Source organism: Takifugu flavidus, chromosome 17 (genome assembly GCF_003711565.1).
Source record: "Takifugu flavidus isolate HTHZ2018 chromosome 17, ASM371156v2, whole genome shotgun sequence".
Taxonomy (NCBI): domain Eukaryota; kingdom Metazoa; phylum Chordata; class Actinopteri; order Tetraodontiformes; family Tetraodontidae; genus Takifugu; species Takifugu flavidus.
This window is the reverse complement of record NC_079536.1, coordinates 1919194-1924975: the sequence shown is the minus strand read 5'-3', so window position 1 is coordinate 1924975 and position 5782 is coordinate 1919194.

Here is a 5782-nt window from a genome sequence, read left to right as displayed (position 1 = left end):
ACTTTTGTTCTCGCCAGACAAAGTTCAGCATCGGCGCCGTCAGTCCGAATGTTTCCAATCCCCCTCTTAAGTATTCATGCTAAACATTCCGAGGTTTCCCGGGTCCTCGCTGCAGAGACGCAGCTGGAGCTCGGGTGAACCTGCGTGGGCGGAGAATGGACCTGAGACTCTGCTTGACCGACCAGAACCACAGCTGGTTCCAGGTTCTCGAGCAGATGCACCAACTCAAACGGCGGAATTAACGAAGGCGAACGGAGAACAGAGGAATGAAAGTCGGGCTCCCTTCGGGAGTCTTGTAGAACTTAAAAAGGTGGAGGAAGTCTCCGTGTCCTCTGTGCGCGACCTTCCCGCCCCCACGCGGGGGGGGGCCTCGCCAAAACACGGCGCGGAGACATTTGCAAAAGGGCAGAAGAGCCGAAGAAGGGGCCGTTCATCAGGACGCTCCTGAGGAAACATCCGCTTTATTAATACCATATGCAAATGTTCCATCCTGCCGAGGAAGGAAGGAGAATAAAAACTCATTTTTGAACTTTTAGACCGATACAAATGTGAGCTTTGGTGACCAACTCCTCCACCTTTTCCACTCGTTTTACTTTATAAATCACTTTTCCAACCACTCGCTGGTTTCTTTGGCAGAACTTCTGTCTCCTTGTTTTGTCGCGGGATTGAATCCCTCCTGGTGGCGTCTGGAGGCCGCCGCGGCACCTGCAGACGGCGGTCCCGTTTTCCGGCTGTAATTGGCCCATTCAGGCGATCGCGGCGGCGATGATCTCCACGCTCGCCTCCGTTTTTCCTTTAACACCTTCCTGCAGGTGTCGGCAACATCTGAGCGATATTCCGAGCAGAAACCCGTGGAGATAATCGCCCGAGCTTCGGCTCCGGCGCTCCGTAAGGTCTCGTTTATCTGAAACAGAGAACACGTGTGGGTTGTATGGCGCTTGTCTAAGCCCCGCCCCCTTCTTCTGGGAGGTTTGGAACATCTGGAGGGTGAAGGGTTCAAAGTAACGCAATCAAGTGCTCACTTGTCGGCGTCCTCATCCCGGCGCACGCCCACGCCTCCGGAACGCCGCGCTGTTGTTTGTGGCGGGGGGGGCGGAGCTTCACGCCCGATTGGAAGCAGGTGCGGTGTGAAGACCTAATCACATTTGCGGCTCATTACCCAGCGACTGTGTGCACACATTTGCCTCTCTGTGTCCTTATTAATCAAGCGCAGACAACCCGAAGTGTTCCTCTCCACTTTTCCACATGACTCGCTACGGAGCGCCGCGGCGCCGCAGCCTGATGAGACCACCTGCCGCCGTCTGCGCCTCCAACACCTGCATCGCCAACGCTCCTAATTCCTCACTTGACCTCGGAGCCACTTTGCCAATTGAGAGCGCGTCGGGTTTTAGTCCGCGTGATTGTCGCTGCCTGGCTGGCGGCGGCTTCTTCTTTTCTCTGTTTGATTTTTCCCATCCGGAGAAAATGAGTTTATCCAGAGGCGGGGGTCCGTTTGTTTAGGCATCTGATTTTTTAAAGATTTTATTGAAACGGAGCAGATTCCGGATCTGTTCCGGTCTGCTGTGTAACGACAGCAATCCAAGATGGCCGACAATCACCCGGCTGAGGTCGTCTGCCGACGTGAAATCCTGCACCTGTTTCAGATTAAAGGTGCTCTTCTTTCTCATCCTCGCTATCCCTGAAATTCCAGTTTGATTCAATGTTGAAATTCCAGTTTGATCCAACGTTGTTCTGACGGCCGTGTCGGCGTTTCCCATTTTGGGGGCTTTTCTTTAGCGATGCCGTCTTTAAACATGAGCGGCCATGTTGTCTCCCTCTGGATCAGCATCAAGAATAAGGATTTTTGGTTTTGAAATGATCCCATCTGCTCCGGCTCCTCCGGGCGGTGACAGCAAAGGTGCCGTGATGTCATCGACACGGTCGGTCCCGGTTCCTCACGCAGGGCAACGACGCCCTCAATCCCGGGGAACAAGAGCTGCAGATTACAGGAAAATTAAATAAATCATCAAAGCATGTTTGACTTCCCGGAGTCGGATGTATTTTTGATGATCCCGGCAGAGGGCCGGGCCGACGCCGGGACACGCTGCTGCACAAATGTAGAACATCTCCAAACCGAGTTGTCAGAAAACGCCTCACGCGCGCATTTTTCCTTGAAATCGTCCCGTTCGCTCCCTCTCAGACTGCTCAGCGGTTCAATTACACAGACGAGGCGGCGCTTGTTAAGCAGAACGATCCAGGTGTTCCCGGCCAGAGACGTCGGGATGAAATTGTCTTTTGTGATTCATAGATGTGGGCGCGGAGATGAAACAAGCAATATCCTGCTCCGCGCGCCGCCGCGTGTCTTAAGGAGCGGATAGGAATAAGCTCTGATACATTTCGTGAATTTGGATGTCTCTCCGTGATCTCCGGAGGTCGGCTGAGCGCGGAGAGTCCCGGTATTCCATTCTTCTCCCTTATCTGCTAAGCCGAACATGTGCCCTCGCTCCTCGTCTCCAAAGGACCCCGCTTCCCATTTCAGCGCGGCCCCAGAGACGCCAGCAGCTCCGTCTAGAGTGTAAGTGGGACACGGAGCCTCCCGCGAAAGAGGGTGGGAAAAAACCCCAAAACAACGGAATAATAATAAGTTTGAACTGCTGGATGAATATTTTACTGTATTCACACGGCCAAAGCAGTGCGAGCACGGGTGATTATTCACTTTCTCTCCCCTCGTTCTGCAGCTACGGGCTGATTAATTCAGTGCTTTTGGAATTCTAAAGTTCTTTTCTGGAACTTTTATACGAGCAAATCCACTCGTAAGCGTGCCGACGCTCCTGCAGGTGTTTCTGCTGCTCCTGATTGCAGCGTTCCGAGGATGGTAGCAGCCGCGTCGGAGCGGTCTGAACTTTTTACCCCACTTTTTCCTATTTGGCGTGGGGTTCTGTGGGGGTTTTGTGGGGGTTCTGGCGTCTGGCTGCGGAACGTCTCCGACCCGGGGACGGTCTAGACATGATAAAGTGCTTCTCGCCTCCTGACACACTTGAGCGGGAGAGATGCAAAAAGAGGCCAACCATGTGAGGACTGGAGAAATTCATCACCTTCATTAAAGATGGAGCCAAAAGGCGCTCATGCGGAAGACTGAAAGCCGGCCCCGGCAGGCTGGAGGCTCTGGAGATGAGCGCTGATGCATGGCTTCCCTCAGGTGACGCTTCTGCCTGACAGGGACGGCGTGACAGAGGATGATGTGGAGAGACTCCTACTACGGGTTCCAGGTTCCAGGCCTGGAAGAGGACAGGTTTTCCCCTGTGGAGATCAGCTGCAGCCGTTTCCCGGCCAAGTGTCGGCGTCGGGCGACGGGTCCTGAAGTCTGAAGTCCTGGAGCAAGAGGCTCTTAAGACAGAGAGGGAGGCGGGAGATGGCTCGCGCTGGATCAGGTGGGAGGGGGAGCAGGTGAGCTCGGAGCCAGGAACAGATGGGCAGCGTTTTGGGCACCGAAGGCCAAAACACACGAAGACAGTGGCTCCTACATCTGCCTCCATCCCAGGAGCTGCGGCGATCTGAGGAGCTCTCCGGGAACAGCACAGATGCTACAAGGAGGCTTCTGACGCATTCATGGAGATTATATGTTCTGATTGGTTCTTGCCTTGTTGCGGTTTGTTTTCCACGCCAACCACCGAGTTTGAGAGATCCGGAATCTGGATTCAGAGGGGACGTTGTGGTCGGGAGCCTTGTGGGGGCGCTCTTCTGGTGCCCGGGATCTCTGTCGGCATTCATTCGTATTCAAATTGCAGCGCGGTGGCTCATAAACACAGCATTAGATTATGGAAATGAGGGGTCTGCATCTATTCTGATTTAATTTCTTTTGGGAAACATTTAATTTAAACAAATAAATAAATAAGGGTGCAGCATCAGGTGTTTGCGAAGGCCATTGTGTAAATTTAGCCAGGCAAACTGAATAATAATTACTCTATTGGAGGATGTGCATTCAATCACCCATCACTGAACACTTCATTAAGGCTTTAATGGTCTTTTAAATGTGTAGGACACTTGACGTGAGACGTGTCCGGGGAATTTCCTGCTTGTCATTCACGGCGTCGCGCACACGTCCAAAATAAACTGCTGATAAGCTGCAGGTATCCATGAAATGAAGGAAGGAAGTGACCTCCAAATTAAAGTCACAAAGGAAGCGCGAGAAAAGCTCCTAGCTCACGGAAACTCCATTACGGAAGAATTTGGAGTGCAAATAACCCGAGGTTACAATTCCTCTGGAACGAGGAGGCGAGCGGAGACAATAGACGTGTGAGTCCGGATTGGTTGGTGGCTCGTGAGGTTGGTGGTTCCTTTTCCACCAGGTTGATGGTAGAAATGGGAAAAACGCTTCGCACTTGGAATCCAAGGTGTGATTGGGCCGCTCCGACGTGCTGCGGAAGTCCTTCATCCGCTGCTTGGAAATGCATGTTTACTACCACCAAGTGTGTAATTACACGTGTTATTGTGAGGCAACAGTACCCCCGAAAGATGGATCAAAATACCACATTCATTTTTCAGCACATTTCCCCCCAATCCTGTAATTACGTGTGTCACCCTCACGTCACCTTTCATTAGATTATATAATTATGCTAATTACAGGTTCTATTGTGAGCGGTAGCACCTCTGTGATGTGCGCTGTAATGCACACAGGAAATAATTCCCAACCTCCGAGATTTTTATTTAGAAATGAGCCCACAGAGGAGGAGGAGGAGGAGCTCCATCCTCCGTCCTTCTGCTCAGAACGTGAGCGTGAAGCTGGCGGCGGCGCGCTCATTTCCCGGGTCGACCCCGGTGTGAGGCGGAGCCGCCTGCTCGGGATCAGAGGCATCGTCTAGCTTAACTTAAATTTCCAGGAGCGTGTTAATGGCTCTGAAGGCAACACGGACAGAAGCATGGAGATCCCCCGTCCTAATCAGCAGCGTGATTGAAACCTCCTTGACGTTCCCGGGGACTGATGATGGATGGGTCGGACTGCCATTATGGCTCCGGGCAGCGTTCCGAAGCCGCCTTCGCTCGTCAGCCACAATCGCCTGCAATTAGTTTCTTTTTGGGGCAATCAAGCGAGTATAAAGCACGTTTGTCTCCTGCTCCGTGACTGAGATAAGACTTTTTGGCAGGAGTGTGGCAGCAAACGCAGTCTTGTTTTAGCTTTCCCTGATGCTAGCGTAGCACGGAGGGACGCTTCCCTTTACAGCTTTTCCCAACACCAGATCCAGACCAACAATCATTGGTAGAAGACACAAACGCCTCATATCTCATGCATTTAAATGTAGGACGTATGAGTTCCTCCCCTTCCTGTCCCTCTCTCCCAGCAGGAGGGCTCCTACTTAAGGCTTCTTCTTCTTCTTCTTCTGGCTGATTTACAATCACTTTTGCTCCTTTTACGCACAAACATTGATCAGGTCAGTTTGAAACTCATGGTCTCGGGTAATTTCCTCTTTTCCTGTTCAAGGTCGAGGTTTTGCACAACAGGAAGCAATTAATCCAGGATTCATTCCTCCCTCCTTTAGTCCTGCGTTCCCATTATTCCGCACATTTGCATGAAGTAACATTTTCCACTTCCCGTTGGGCGTCTTCCTGATGGGGAGGACGCGCCCGTTTGCTCCTTCAGACTGTGAGGACGTGAGAAAGCAGGCGTCAACAGTCATTTGCGGCTGCGGGTCGGCCCTCAGACGTCGACGCTGCCCTTGCTGTATGGATTTTCCTGGTTTTGCTCATTACTTCTGTTGTATCAGCATCTCAGCAGGATTAGCCGAGCGCATATATCGCAAAGACA